This window comes from Coffea eugenioides, chromosome 6, assembly GCF_003713205.1.
Source record: "Coffea eugenioides isolate CCC68of chromosome 6, Ceug_1.0, whole genome shotgun sequence".
Taxonomy (NCBI): Eukaryota; Viridiplantae; Streptophyta; class Magnoliopsida; order Gentianales; family Rubiaceae; genus Coffea; species Coffea eugenioides.
In genome coordinates this window covers 27,165,328-27,182,074 of record NC_040040.1, presented here as the reverse complement: position 1 = coordinate 27,182,074, position 16,747 = coordinate 27,165,328, and the positions used below count along the sequence as shown (strand labels likewise).

Sequence of the window (16,747 nt, the reverse complement as noted above, 5' to 3'; positions counted from 1 at the left end):
AACTTAAGGTTCTTTCTAAGAGCCACAGTAGTCTGCCTATATGGCTGTAGCTTAAGGTAGACTAAGTCCCCAACATCAAAACTCCTGTCAATCCTCTATTTATCAGCATTTTGCTTCATCCTGTTCTATGCCATTAACAGATTCTCCCTAATCAACTGGTTCCAATTAACTCTTTCTATCATCCAGTCATCTACAGCAGCTACCATAGAAGACCCTAGAGTCAAGTTGAGTTATGTAGGAGCATAACCATAGAGGGCTTGAAAGGGAGACATTTTTAATGCAGTGTGAAAATTTGTATTGTACCACCATTCTGTAGCAGCCAATAACCTCTTCCATCTGTGTGGTTGTTCAAAACACATACATCTCAAATAGGTTTTCACACACCTATTGACTTTTTCTGTCTGACCATCTGATTAGAGGTGGTAAGCAGTAGAGAGATTTAGCTGAGTCCCTAGTTTTAGAAATAACTCCTGCCAAAATATGCTATAAATGCTTTGTCTTTGTCTGACACAATGCTCAGTGGAAGGCCACGCAATCTGAAAATCTGTTCAAAAAAACTTGTGCCATCTTTTAGCAATGTAGTGATCTGTTAGAGAGATGAAATTGGCATATTTTGGAAATATATCAATCACCACAAATAGCACATTGCACCCCTCAGATCTAGGAAGTCCTTCAATGAAGTCCATAGATATGCGCTACTATGCTTGATCAGATACATGCAATGGCTGTAACAATTCAGGTGTCCTACAATCTCATTCATGCTCATTTTATACAGCTCACAACTCTGCACAAAGTACTCCACCCTCTCTTACATGAGAGCTTCTCTCTCTACGATGAGAGCTTCGCCTCCTCTTCAGTGGGAGCAGGAAAACTCTTGAGAACACCCAAACCCAACCCTCTTAGATCCCGTCTCTATAGCCCTTCAGTTGGTACGTAGCAAGTCATCGAGTGAAGAGTCTGGAATACCATTGAATATCGCAAAATCATGGCTGATGAACTTGTGGAAGTGTTTGACAGATTTGATCTATCCAACAAAGAAAGTTCAGGAATTAGCTTGGATGGAGTGGATGAGGATATAGGTAAGGAAGAATGCAGGAAAAGTCTTTTTGGAAGAGTGATGGGGGAAAGAATCACCAACTTCACAGGAGTGAAGAACTTTGTCAACAAAGTGTGGGGTTATCCAAAGAACATGGTAGCGGTCGAACTTGGAGCAAATCTGTTTCAATTTAACTTCTTCGATGGGATGGATATGGAAAGGGTTCTGAGTGGAAGACCATACACAATTGACAACCAACTCTTAAACATCAAGCCGTGGGTGGAAGGCATAGACCGCCAGTGGGAGGCATTCCAAAAAGCTCACATCTGGGTTCAACTATGGAACCTGCCAGTACATTGGATCACCAAGGAAATAGGGGTAAAGATTGGTGGTATCTTTGAAGAGGTGGAGGACATCATCATCCCGATGGGGGGCAGCAAAGAAGGGAGACATATAAAACTGAAAGTGGTGTTTAATACAGGCCAGCCACTGTTAAGAGGAACGGTGGTGAAATTAGGTGGCCAGAGCATCTGGGTGGAATTCAGGTACGAAAAGTGCCCGGATTTCTGCTATGGATGCGGAGTAATTGGGCACAGTGACAAATCATGTAGGCACAAGTCAGGGACAATTAGGAGCAGTTCCAAACCTCAATTTGGTCCTTGGATGAGAGCTCAAGCCAAGGGTGCATCACCTAAAAAGAGAACAGAACACAGATCAGAGTTCCCTAGAGATCCAAAGGAACCGATGAATGCGGTTGCACAGAAATTACTGTTCGAAGGAGAATACTTAGTTAACCAGGCAAGAGGTCTGGATTCCAGTAGAACTGCCATTGACGGACTGAAGATTGCCAGGAATGAGAGGGAAGATGACTTAGTCTTGTCAGGCAATGAGCGGGATCAGAAAACCCGCGATCAAAATTCAAACTTGGGCGGGGGGGAAAAAAAGGTGCGCAAGGCCATTTCTGAAAACCCAATAGAACTGGAAGGAGGCAAGTGGGCCCAAGGGGAAGTCAAAAGTAATATAAGCCCAAATTGTAAATTGACTCCAACAAGCCCCCGGTATAAACAGGACTGCAAACAGGACATGAAGGATAAGATGGACATTTCGTTTGAAACTAACAAGGGAGGAGGAAACACCACCGATGTCGGGCATTCTATCGGAGATCAGTCAGCTGCAATCCAAAGTGCAAACAGCATAATCCCAGCAGGAAGGGCGATGGGAAATAAAGGGAGGAGGCAGATTAAGGTAGCCAGGAAAGATGGCAAAGGGCAACAAGGTCAGCTATGCAGGTTCCCTCTTTCAGAAATGGACATGAACGTTGACACTACAACTGTAGCTGCAAAGAGGAGATCACCAGAGGAGGAGGAGGAGGAAGCCAACCATATGCAAATTGATGGGGGCTTGGCAAAGAGAACCAGACGGACGCAAGGATACGAACGGGTACCAAATACTGAGGTCATGGAGGCCAGCCTTAATTGGTCTCCCGAGTCCACATGATAGTTGCGGCGTGGAATTGTCGAGGGGCAGGGAGCTCCTTGACTATTCCCTGTCTTAAGGAGGTAATTCACCTTCACTCCCCTAACATTATTTTTTTATGTGAAACGAAAAATCAAAAAAAGTTTTTGAACGGTTTTAAAAGGAAAATTGGGTATGAGGAAATGGCCTTAGTAGAACCTGTTGGCAAAGCTGGTGGGCTTGCTGTTTTTTGGAAAAATACCACAAAGGTTTTGAATGTTTTATCTACCCCTTTTACCATTGAACTCCTGGTGAAGGATGACAATGAACCTGATAACTTGTGGTGCATCTTCGTTTATGCTAGCACTGACGATAAAATTCGAAAAAAGCAATGGGATTGTTTGTGTAGTAGGAACACTTTTTGGGGTAAAAACAAAATTTTAATGGGTGATTTTAATGATATTATTTCCAATGATGAAAAATGGGGGGGGCAGAATACGACCTAATTGGACCTTCTCTGATTTCAAAGCCTTCATCAATAAAAATGAGCTCCTGGATGTTGGGTTTGAGGGTCTACCTTGGACTTGGAGTAACCTGTGGGAGGGTGAGGGCGAAATTAAACAGAGATTGGACAGAGCTCTTGCAAGTGCTGATTGGTGTGAGGTTTTTAAAGATGCAAGAGTAACTCATATTGAGGTTGAAGCCTCTGACTGCTGGAGACAGAACCTAGAATTAGGAAGCCAAAAAGGAGATTTCACTTTGATCCCAGATGGCTACAATTTAGGGAAGTAGAAGGCTTAATCCAAGAGGCGTGGGGCAAAAATCAAGTGGGGTCCAGAGGTATGCGAATCAGCAGGAAGATAAAGCAATGTAGGATGTCCCTCTCAGCTTGGAGCAGAACGTTGAGGTTAAATAGCAGGATAGAAATCAAAAAGATCAAAGAAGAGATTCAAGCTTTGAGGACCAGACATGGTAGTGATAATAAAGAAACCATTAGGATGCTTAGGAAACAATTGTCTGATGCCTACAAGCAAGAGGAACTTTATTGGAACCAAAGGGCAATAATCAATTGGCTTCAAAATGGGGACAAGAACACAGCCTATTTTCATGCTGTCGTGAAGGGTAGAAGGAAAAGGAACAGAATTTCCAGACTGGAGAAGGAACAGGGAGGATGGTGTGCAACTGAGGATGAGATTGGGGAGGAAATTGCTCAATTTTACAGCAAGTTGTTCACATCCTCGAAGCCATCAGAATTTGATGAGATATTAAATGGTATTCCTAAGACTATCACTGAGCAGATGAACCTGCAACTTACCAGACCTGTCACTGAGAAGGAAATCAGGAGTGCTGTGTTCTCCATGCACTCCAACAAATCTCCTGGGCCAGACGGTATGTCTCCAATTTTCTTTCAAAGATATTGGGATATTATTAAAATAGATGTAGTGAATGTTATTCGAAGCTTTTTTCACACTGGTGGCCTTCCGAAAGCTATCAATGAGACCCTAGTCACCCTTATTCCTAAAATAGACAACCCCCTCAACCTGGTTCACTTTAGGCCTATTAGTCTGTGTAATGTTTTTTACAAAATCATCTCTAAGGTTTTGGTGAACAGACTCAAACCTTGTCTTAACTCCTGCATTAGTTACTCCCAAGCTGCTTTTGTCCCAAATAGGCAAATCCTGGACAATGTCATGGTAGCACATGAATACATGCACTGGCTGAAGTCAAAAAGAGAGGGGAAAGAGGGGTACATGGCCATTAAACTTGATCTCTCCAAAGCATATGATAGAGTAGAATGGAATTTTCTTTATGCCATACTTTGTAAGATGGGATTTGCCCCTCTGTGGATTAGATGGATGCATGGTTGTCTGTCCTCGGTGTCTTACTCCTTTAATGTTAATGGTGTTAAGAGAGGGTATGTTAGGCCTTCGAGAGGGATTAGGCAGGGAGATCCCCTATCTCCGTATCTTTTTTTGTTTTGTGCTGAAGGGCTCTCTAACCTTCTTAACAAAGCTGTCAGTAACAAACAAATCACAGGAGTCAAGATTGCAAGACAAGGCCCCAAAGTTTCTCATCTTTTTTTTGCTGACGACTCACTTATCTTTTGTAAAGCTAATGGTGATGAAGCAGGAAATATAAAAGCAATACTAGAGGCCTATGGGAAAGCATCAGGGCAACAAATCAACATCAACAAGTCTGCGATCTTCTTCAGTAAAAATACAGGCAGCAGAGAGCAAGAGGAGGTATTACAAAGGTTAGGTGGAATCCAACAGGTTACACAAGGGAAGTATCTGGGGTTACCCTTAGTTGTTGGAAGGACCAAAAACAGTGTGTTCAGGTTTATTAAAGAAAATATGATGACTAAAACCCAGAGTTGGAAAGGGAAACTCTTAAGTAATGCAGGGAAAGAGGTCTTGATAAAAGCAGTGGCTACTGCTCTCCCATCTTATGCCATGTCTGTGTTCAGATTATCCAAAAGCTTGTGTAAAGAGCTAAGTGGGTTAATGGCCAGATTCTGGTGGGGAAATGATGAAGGGGAAAAAAGGATGCATTGGAAGAAGTGGACTGATATAGCCGAGAGGAAGGAGAATGGTGGGCTTGGGTTTAGGGACCTGTTATGCTACAATGAAGCTTTGCTAGCCAAACAAGTTTGGCGAATCCTTACATGGCCCAACTTGTTAGTTAGCAAAGTCATGAAAAGCAGGTACTTCCCTAACTCAAATATCTTTGAGTCTAAGGTAAAGGCTGGGGCATCCTGGATTTGGCAAAGTTTGCATAGCTCATTAGAGATGTTGGAAAGTGGGATGTGGAAGCAAATTGGGGATTGATCCACGGTCGAAATCTGGGAAGACAGATGGGTAGAGGGGTCAAAAAGTGGAAGAGTCTCTACTCCCAAACCAAATGGCTACCAACTGACCAAGGTTAGCAATCTGATTAAAGGGAGGCAATGGAACAAGGACATTATTCAAGGACTTTTCGCAAAGGAGGAGGCAGAGGCAATCATGTCAATTCCTCTCAGTATATTCCACAAAAAGGATAGGTTCAAATGGAAATATACAGCAAATGGCTGCTATTCTACTAAATCTGGTTATGCTAGGGTCAAAGAGCGAATCAAAGAGACCAATGAGAAGAATAAGGCGCATGTTAACTCCAGCACAAACAAAGAACGTTCTAAGGTATGGAACCAGTTTTGGGGACTAAACATCAAACACAAAATTAAGCACTTTTTGTGGAAATGTCTCCATTGCATCCTTCCAACTAATGAGGAAATCTTTAGAAGGACGGGCAAGGGTGATCCGACTTGCAAGTGCTGTGGGAAAGAGCAAGAAACTATTGAACATGCATTACTTCATTGCAAAGCCAGAGAGATGGCCTGGGCAATATTCCCTGTTGCATGGGACGGCATTCAAGACTATACATGGAACTTTTGGAGATGGTGGGAACATATGCAGGGAGCCAGATCAAGGGAAGAGGGAACTAAACACATTGAAATTACAGCAAACTTCCTCTGGCAAATTTGGAAGGCAAGAAATGAAGGAAATTTTAACCAGGCATCAACAGAGGGACACCAGATAAACAAAAAAGCAATGGATGAATGGTTAGAATATGAGGATGAAGGTAGGCGGACTGAGAGGGACAGGGAATTCAGGCCCCACCTAGATGACAGGAGGAGCATGTTAATTGGTCTAATGGAACAGCATAGCTCCATTATGTACACGGATGCGGGAATGAACCAGGCAAGAACGAAAGCTGGAGTGGGAATCATAGCTAAAGATAACAATGGAAAGATTCTGGCAACTTGGTCCATCCCACACTCAGGAGCTAGAGATGCTGCAGAACTGGAGGCTATGGCTATTAGAACAGCCTTGAGCAAGGCCATAGAGGAGAACATGACATCCCTACTGATTCTCTCTGACTGCAAAGCTGTAGTGGACAGGATCAATATAGGATGTCAGGGCCTAAACTCACTGGACATGCTAATTGAAGACATAAGGCAACTGAGTCGATCATTCTGGAAATGCTCCTTCTTTCACATTAGGAGAGAAATGAACCTGTGTAGTCACAGGTTAGCTAAGTTAGCAGTTAGCTTGGTACAAGAAACTAGGTGGAAGCAATCCTTCCCTGTGTGGCTTAACAAAGAAGCTCACAATGACTTCCTGGCAGTTGCCAGACTTTTGTAAATCTGCTGTGCAGACTAATTTGTAACCTTTACCTACATATATTGAAGTTGATATTTGACAAAAAAAAAAAAAAAAAACAACTCTGCACAAAGTTCTCCACCTCTTTCTTCAAGCCAGACTAGAAAAATAGGTCTTAATTCTCTAATAAGTCCCCAGATTACCTGAATGCCCCCTAATTGCTGATGCATGCATACAGGCAATAATATGTTGTCTGAGTTCTGTCACTGCCCCACATAGACTCTCCCTTTGTGTCTGATAATTCCATTATTGTATGAGTATTCTGTTATTTCTTGCCCATTTATAACTAATGCAGTAACCAGCTCCTTAGCTATTGGATTACCCTCATAACTCTCAATTATATTAGTTAACCAAGCTGGTTTAGCAATGGATATGACACTGATTTCTTGTGTCTTCCCCTATTCTGGAAAAGGCATCTGCAACTAGGTTCTCTTTCTCTTGTTTGAACTGCATTTCATAGTCAAATCCCATCAACTTAGACAACCACTTTTGCTGCAGAGGAGTCGAAATTTTCTACTCCAACAAGTATTTTAGGCTGTGATGAGCGGTCTTAATAATGAAGTGAGACCCTAGCAAGTAATGTCTCCATTTGTGACAGCAACAATCAATGCTAACAATTCTTTTTCATAAACAAACAATGTTTGATTCCTTATCCCCAGTGCTTGGCTCATATAAGCTATGGGTTGCCCTTGTTGCATAAGGACAGCTCCAATGGTTATGTTACTAGCATCTGTCTCCAAAATGAAAGGTTTTGAGAAATCTGGCAATGCAAGCACTAGTGTGTGGCTTATGGCATACTTCAGCTCACCAAATGCAGATCTAGCTCTTTCATTCCAAACAAATTCATTCTTCTTCAAAAGATCAGTGAGAGGTTTTACAATAGACCCATAGTTCTTGACAAATCTTCTGTATTACCCAGTCAAGTCTAGGAAACTTCTTAATGCTTTCACATCAGTAGGTTCTGGCCATTTTAGCATGCATTCCACTTTTGATGAATCAGCTCTTACGCTTTCACTAGTAACCGCATGCCCCAAATATTCTATTTAATTTTGTCCAAAGGAACACTTAGAGACCTTAGCAAAAAAGGTATGAGATCTCAAGGTTTCCAACACTTGCCTAAGGTAGATAATGTGGGTTTCCATGTCTGGACTATAAATGAGAATGTCATAAAATAAAAACTAGGACAAATTTTCTGAGAAAAGGTTCAAAAACTATATTCATGAGAGTTTGGAATGTAGCTGGAGCATTGGTGAACCCAAATGGCATTACCAAAAATTCATATAGGCTACAATGAGTTCTGAAGGCAGTTTTAGGAATGTCTATAGGATTCATGCAAATCTAGTGGTAACCAGATCTCAGATCAATTTTGAAAAAGACTTTGGCCCTATAGAGTTCATCTAGTATATCATCAATGATAGGAATGGGAAATTTATCTATCATAGTTAGGGAATTGAACTGTCTATAATCTATGCAAAACCTCCAATTTCCATCTTTCTTTTTAACTAATAAGACAGGGAAAGCAAATAGACTATGACTGGGTTGAATAATGCCACTGTGCAACATGTCTTTAACTTGTTTTTCTATTTCTGCTTTTTGGAAATGAGGATATCTATAAGGGGCCAATTCGAAGGGTTTTGCATCTGCTTTTAAAGGAATTTGATGGTCAAATGGTTTTTCAGGGGGTAATTGCTTGGGCTCACTATATATATGCTTGGGTAATTGCTAAGGAGGTTCTAGAATCTTTGGAGTTGTATTTACCTGTGATTGAGAAAAGCTAATCATACATGCTTCCACTACTTGCTTCAATTTCTTTCTTATGTATCTTTGAGCCGTTTCTCCCTTAGCCGTTGTAGACACCAAAATTTTATCATTTTATTTTCTTTATTTTATTCCTATTTTTGTTCATTTTAGTTAAAATTTTTAATTATTTCAAAATCAGTTTTGTAAAAAAAAAAAAAAAAATTTTCCTTCCCCACGCGTGCATACATTGCACGTGCGCCAATCCTTTCCCATGGCTTAGTACCAAAAGCCATGGAGGATAGTACAAGGAAGATGCAGCTCCATTTCCTCCCATTTTCACCCTTTTTTTTTTCATTTTTTCGCTCCATTGGATCATTCTAGTACCAATCCACCTGGCTTTAATCCAAACACCAAGAAAATCCTAGGACAAAAGCCATCTAAGAGCCCAAATTTTGGCCAGAAAAATGTAGCAAAAACCTCCACCTTTGATCCTAGGTTTTGGAGGATTTTTGGTCCCTATAAAAAGCTTCAAATGCAGCCCTAAACAGAGAGGAAGAGTGAGAGCGGCGGGGGAGTGAAAATCAGCAAAAAAAGAGAAAAAAACAGAAAGCAAAATAAGGGAAAAAGAGCAAAATTTTTGGAAAATTTTCGCTTGACCAGGTTGGCCGATTAGCAACCTTCAAGCTTAGTTTTCTCCTTCGTTACAACTCCTTTTGAGAGATTTATCTTGCTACATCATCTACGATCTTAGAAGAAGAACTTTTATTTAGAAAATTTCCTGAAAAGAACATCTTTACCACATTGAATCAGGGCTTGAAGTTGCTGGGTTCGGAATTCTTGCGTCTCCTGCGACAAATCTTGGAGTCTCCTTCCTCGAAGTTTGACACGCGATTTTGACCCTCTAAGTTGTTAAAGGTGAAGTATTTCACCCTCTCTTGCTTCATTTAAACTTGTATTCGCATCAAAGTCACCAAGATGTTTTTGCAGAGCATGTTTCTTCCGTTTCTATTCTTTCTTCTTTTTCTCATTTTTCAGCAATTTTCCTACTCATTTTGTGGATTATTAGATAGGATTTTTTAGTGAAATGTTGTATTAGACTTTGTTTGATGAATCTTGGGTCACATGTGTCCATGTATTGAGTCTGAACTTTTAGTTTTTGGCTATGCGAATTGGCTACATGAAACCCAACAAGAATAAGAATGAAACTAGCGAAGAAAATGAAGGCTTCGACCACTTGGGATCCTCGGTGACATATTTGCAATGCCAATCTAATGCCACCTCTAATATTGCGCCAAGTGTTCTATTATTATTTGTATTTTAATTTTCTAATAATTCAAATTGGTTTGGTTTAACACAAGTTTTCTTTACCCTCTAAACCTTTGAACCAAAAGTAACCGACCGGTCTAATTCATATACCAATACTTTTGAGTTAACCACAGAAAACCCTAAACAAAATTGCCTCCAAACCCTAAACGAGATTCTACACCATATTGTTGTCAAGAACGGTTGCCGGAGTGAACATCAACAATTCTAGGTAATTTATGTGCACTATTTTGTGTTAATCACACCATTAATTTATGGGTTATTCGTAATCATATCAAAAAACACTACTATGTTTTGTCCTCGTAGTTTTCATATGTGAGTTTTCTTGGATCCCGAATATGATGATACAACTTTTTCATTGTCGGATCCCAAGTTCATAGAAATTGAGATCATCTAATGCAAGCATGAAAAATGCGAGTCAACAATTTTACAGCATAAAGTAAATACAACTTCTTTTTTTTCTTTCACCATTTGCTCACGACCCAGGTTAGTCTTGAACCCGCATTTCATACTACTGGATTTATCATCGTTATTTAAATTATTATAACTTACTTACCATTGAATGTTATGCACCTCTATTTCTTGTGTATCTCAATGTAAAATGCCTGTTAATGTTTGATGTTCTAGGTTTTTTTCATTCCATGTTCTTTTTTACCTGTTTTCTGATCATTGTTTTTTCTATCCATAAACTCGCATACAAGAATTAACTATTACATCTTTCTTTTCTAAGCTATGGATTCGTCAAATTATGTGGGGCTTTTTCAGAAAATGCACCTATTTAGTCTTATTTTATCTTTGAAATTAATGCTTAATGTATTAGATATTTGGCTTATTGATGATATCGAAAAGAGCTCAAACAGATAACTGATTAGAGGGTCCATAAAGATGTAATCATGTAACTATAAGTAAATATTTATTAGTTGGAGGTTGCAGTCGCATATGGGAGGATGAATTTCGAATTTTGGTGAAACTGCAGAAATCATTGGATTTAGAATAATGGTGGAAAGGTTGAGTAAAGAACTCCCATAGAAGAACTGTGTAACAAAAGTTCTAACTTGACATAAATATAATTGAATTTTGCAGCAGCTAGTCTCACTTCCTGTATTTTGTCTAAGAATAAATTTTCTCAAAGAGGGAAGCATAATGGAATGTGTTTTTAAAATTTTATCCAGATGAAGTTTATGGACATTTTGACTAATTTAACCGTGATTTCAACCAAGTGATAGAGAAAGTTTAACTACATCTTAAACAAAATACAGGAAGTGAGACTAGCATGACTTCGGCATTTTTCTCGTTTTTATGTGCACTATTTTTTTACTTTTGTTTTTATTCTTATTGATTTAGCATGAATTATTGTTTATTGTTTACAAATAATTTAATATGTACGAATACTTTTGATATTGAGAAAATATTTACTTAAATAATCATTCAATGAAACTTATTGTATTGCAATTGACTTTGTGTGAAAGTTTGCAGGATATGGATGCTACGACTTCTATGGAAACTGAGGTATCATCCTGTCGCAGATTGGATTTTGACAAGGTAGATCAAATTACCAATGATGAGGTTTCCACTCCACCAGTTTTAAATGTAATAAAAGATGTAAACAAAATTCATGCATCGATTCCTCATGAACTACTTCCGAAGATGGGTATGAAATTTGAGAGTGAAGAAGATGCTTATAATTTTTACTTAGCGTATGCAAAGGAAGTTGGTTTTGGAATCAAAAGAAATAGCTTCCACAAAGATAGCAATGGTAAGCTCATGGATAGGGTATTTTGTTGTAGTGCTGAAGGAAAACGAGGAAAGGATAAAAGAGATCTCAATGTAAGAGCCCCTCGTCCTGAAACACGATTTAATTGTTCGGCAAAGATGAAGGTTAATAATAGACAAACTGGTAAGTTTCGTATATGTCAATTGATCATTGAGCACAATCACTATCTTTTTAAGTCCAAAAAGATGTTTTTTGATTACAAACATCTCCAACAAACAACATCTTAAGTTTCGTAGATTATGCAAGTTTTGGAGATGTTGTTTGTTTTGACACGACGTACAGAAAGAATAATGAAGGCCGTCCATTTGCTTTATTTGTTGGAGTGAATAATCATAAACAGACTGCAATATTTGGGGCTGCTTTATTATATGATGAAACTGCTTCAACTTTTGAGTGGTTGTTTGACACTTTTGCGAGAGCCATGTCAGGAAAAAAACCAAACACTATACTTACGGATCAGGATGCAGCAATGGCTAAAGGACTAATTTCTACATGGCCTGAAACACGTCACCATCTTTGCATATGGCATATATTTCAAAATGCAGCTATTCATCTCAGTCATGTATTCGAAAAGTTTAAACAATTTGCGAATGATTTCAGTAGATGTGTATATGATTTTGATGAAGAAGAAGACTTTATATATGAATGGAATGCTATGTTGAAGAAGTATGGTCTTGAAGACAATGATTGGTTAAAACGTATGTTTGAAATTAGAGAAAAATGGGCATTGGTGTATGGAAGGAAAACATTTTGTGCAGATATGACAACAACTCAAAGGAGCGAAAGCATGAATAGTGTGATAAAAAGGTATGTAACCTACAAGAATAAATTTCATGAGTTTTTCAATCATTTTGAGAGGTTAGTTAATGATCATAGATATAAAGAACTTCAAGCCGACTTTAGAGCATATATGAGTACTCCAGTACTACCATTTGATGTTGATGTTTTGAAACAAGCTGCAAGTGTTTATACTCCTGAAGTATTCAAATGGTTTGAAGTTGAGTGGAGTAAATCTCATGATTATGGTATAATCACCTACAGTGAGGTTGGAACAGTGACAGAGTATAAGATCACTCCTAAAGGCAGAAAAAACTATCATATGGTTAGATTTGATGCAATAGGTGATCAGATTTCATGTAGTTGCAGGAAGTTTGAATTCTTTGGGATTTTATGCTCTCATTCTCTGAAAGTTCTTAATGTAAGAAACATCATGAAGATCCCTAGTCAATACATAATAAAGAGATGGACCAGCAAAGCAAAAGCAGGATATATTAGAGACAATAATTCTTGCAATATCAATAATGATTTGGATCCGAAAGTGCTTTTTATGAAGCGTTATAGAGATTTGTGTAAACTATATACTCAATTGGTCACAAAAGCTGCACAAGCAGAAGAAACTTATAGAATTGCTAAAGAAGGCCTTTTGAAAATGTTGGATTTGGTTGATGCAAGGTTACATCAAGAGGGGTTGAGCAATGAGATGTCAAATGCAACAAAAGTTTCCAGCCCCACAAATAATACTACTAATGCAAGTGGTATCAATATCAAGGGCATCAAAAGAAAGACGAAAACTATTTCAGGCAAGAGACTGAGGAGTAGTCTAGAGAAGGCTACTAAGAGAAGAAGATCAACAAAAAACAGTTTGCAAAATAGTGTAACTATGAAGTTACCAGCGTCATCACATGATGAGGTTTTATTACATTATAATTTTACTATCTTTGCAATTCAATATTTTCTTATATTATGATTCTAATCTTTGTTTTTTTTTTATTAGCCTGTAGGAGATATTATAAATATTGTATCTACAGGATGCAGTATACAACATCATGGACTACAGGAGGTAATAATTTGACATTATATGTTGACTGACAATTAAGTATTATACATGTTTCAAACAATATATTGTTCTAACTTTTTTTTTTCTTTTTTTGGTTGAATAGCAACAGCAATAAAATGATATCACATACAGCTTAAGTAATGTTGATATTCTTAATCGGCAATTTTGTAGGGCTATAGAACCTTCAAAGGTTATACTTTTGGAATGTTAAACAGAATCATGTATTCATATGTGTATATAAAATAATTCACTATCAAGCTATTTATAAATGTGCTTATTTATTTTTATTTTTAGGCAAATACAAATTAGGTGAGCATGATAGAATCTTTACAGTATCAACAAAATTATGGCCAACTATGCACTTTCAGTTCCATGAACATGACTGGCTTGCTCAAGGTAAATTATTACTTTTGTGATCATGAATAATTACTTGTTTAAGAAAATATTATTTATCGTCTTTTTGTATTCATCCATTTATTTAAGTGTTCAATTTTATTTTTTTTTTGTGATGCAAATCTAACCATAGGCACAAGAATTACATGGTTTCAGAGGAGCAAAAATAAATCAGTTCGAATTGAATGACAACTCTTGTACTATGGGACAAAAAGTTGGAGCTGATTGCAATGAAGAGGTATGCAGAAGCCACAGATAGATTGAATGAGTGAACAAAAGAGGGATTGGTGTTGAACCCATTCAGCCTCTTTGGTGCATTAGAAATTCCGGCATATGCAATTGGCCATATGTACCTAGTCGAATATTCTGTGTGCAATATTCATTATGGTTATCCCCTGTTTCCTCTGTTTCATATTACTTTGAGGCAGCTTTACTATATGGATTTGGGAACTGATCTTTTGTGCTTGTTTTGATGTTTTATCAGAGAGTTAGAGAAATAGGTTTTGCAAGACATACTAAGAGGTCTCCAACATTTGCTTCATGGTGCTTTAGATCTTTCCTCGCGGAAAATTAGTGCAGCATCTCCTGTGAGGGAACTCATTCCTCAGATTCATACATTACTTGTCTAGTAGCAAGTTAATTGCATTTGAAAAGAAACATATGTTTAGAAAAGGAAAACCATACAACATACAGCATTTAAAAATGTTGGCAAACCAACTTTCTGTCTTTTTCCCAAACTCCAGAATGTACAGGTCTATTTGCAGAAAGGTGAAGGTACACAGTTCACTAACTATTAAGTTGTCTATCCAATAGCATTGAGGTCAACAAGACCAACAGCTCATAGTAGTACTTCCTAAAAAATTATCCAACTTAAAATACAAACTCAAGACAACAAACTAGTTGTAGGATGATTTCCTTTCCAATTTCCATCTGTTTTCCCAATTTCAGAGTGAATGCATGTAGTAAAGCACATAGTCAAAAAGAAATATGACTACACACTCGGTAATTGTGTCAGCGGTGACATGTAGCCGCTTGAATTCACAACGTTCTATCACAAGCTCCCCCAGAATCCTCTGTTGTTCAGTCAGCTCCATTAAGTCAAATATATCCATAGATTTTTTTCCCTTTAAGTAATAAGAATTTTCAATGAAGATATTAGGTAGAGTGCCATAATATAGAGCAAAGACAGAAAGATAAATATTTGACAGACATACCAGTATAGGAATAGGAAGACTAAGATTTGTTTTGCCCGAAAGAATTGCAATGCATTTGTACAGTGGAACCTGCAAGTAAAAATTATCACACGTAGCAGATAAATAGCTTCTAGTTTAGTTTAAGTGAAAACCAAGTACCAACTGATACTAGACTGCATTACAAAACCAAGTACCTACGTAACATCTCCCTAACGTGTTACAATTTCAAAACCAAGTACACTTCTATTTCTTTCCTTCTTTCTACAAGCAACAAACTGTGCGCAAAAAGATTTGCTGCACGACAAAGCTATAATAATGGAGCATTTCATCTTACTTTCTTCCAAGCAACTGAAGAAAAGAAAGACAAAATTCCGGGCCGAGATGATACAAGTATATCATCATAAATACTTGTAACGATTGGCGGTTGCTAGGGTGCATCACATTTAATTGTAGAAAAACTATAATTTCCTTTACAAATCATAAACAGACAAGTAAAATATAACACAATAATACTCAAAACCGAAAATAGAATTGAAATTAAAGTTGACCAAAAAAAACTGAACAGCATAAATAAGTGGATAAATTAGTAACTAAGGAATAAGCAATACATAGGATAAAAGGGACAAGAAGGAAGAGTAGCATTAGCTTCCTTACACAATATTTACAGAGCATTGGCAGTATAGCTACGCACCAGTATTTGTTTAACTGCTGCTATCAACAATCGGATATGATGAACAGGTATGAACATAAGGCACTGAAGAATAGACAACCAAATATCCTGCGGCAATTCTCAAGCTGTCAACAACACAGATATTAAGAAAAAATAAAGTGTCACAGAAACCTCATATACAGAGAGTTTAACCCTATAGATTAGTCTACCATCTAAGAGTACCAAGCAATGAATGAAAACATTTCACCTGCTATGAGTTCAAAATTTTGGAGGTGCACAAGATCTGCTCAACCAAGTCATCTAGTTGAAAATATTCTCATCTATCAATTAACCAGAAACCCAATTTAGTCACAATTAATAAATCTGCCAAGACGCTTCATGCTTACTCAATAATCCAAAACAGAGAAAATGAAAAAAAAAAATCGATAAGAAATAAGCCAAACTTAAAACAATAAGTTCTCTCAAATGATTTACTTGAAATTCCAACACAGGCCACACAAGCAAATAATGATAAGATATCTGATTGGTCACAGAACGACCATACATTAACAAGCATCAGTTCGTATAACAAGATGCTCCATATCCAGACCAGCAACCTACCCATAAAACAACAGAAACATATTCCCAGCAAAGGGAAGACAAATATTACCAGCAAATTTAGCAGGAAGTCAGCAAAAAGTTGGAACTCAAGACAATAGCTCAGGAAATCCTCATTAATCTATTCAGCTGCCAGGAGTAAAGACAGACTACATTAAATAGCTATAATAATGGAGCATTTCATCTTACTTTCTTCCAAGCAACTGAAGAAAAGAAAGACAAAATTCCGGGCCGAGATGACACGAGTATATCATCATAAATACTTGTAACGATTGGCGGTTGCTAGGGTGCATCACATTTAATTGTAGAAAAACTATAACTTCCTTTACAAATCATAAACAGACAAGTAAAATATAACACAATAATACTCAAAACCGAAAATACAATTGAAATTAAAGTTGACCAAACAAAACTGAACAGCATAAATAAGTGGATAAATTAGTAACTAACCAATGTGTCTGACTAATCTCAAGTTCTTTACTCGGCACATATCTGCTCATTGCCTGAAGAAATAGACAAAACCCATATCC

The 16,747-nt window shown here is 37.8% G+C and overlaps 1 long non-coding RNA gene across 1 annotated transcript; it reads right to left on the bottom strand.

Annotated features, from left to right (window-relative positions):
• Window positions 1-15,641: 15,641 nt before the first annotated feature.
• On the bottom strand, window positions 15,642-16,339 carry LOC113776195. Its single transcript, XR_003468983.1, has 3 exons — window positions 16,270-16,339; window positions 15,868-15,940; window positions 15,642-15,745 (listed from the first exon to the last, which is right to left on the bottom strand). It is a non-coding gene; the product is annotated as an uncharacterized LOC113776195 (long non-coding RNA).
• Window positions 16,340-16,747: the final 408 nt, after the last annotated feature.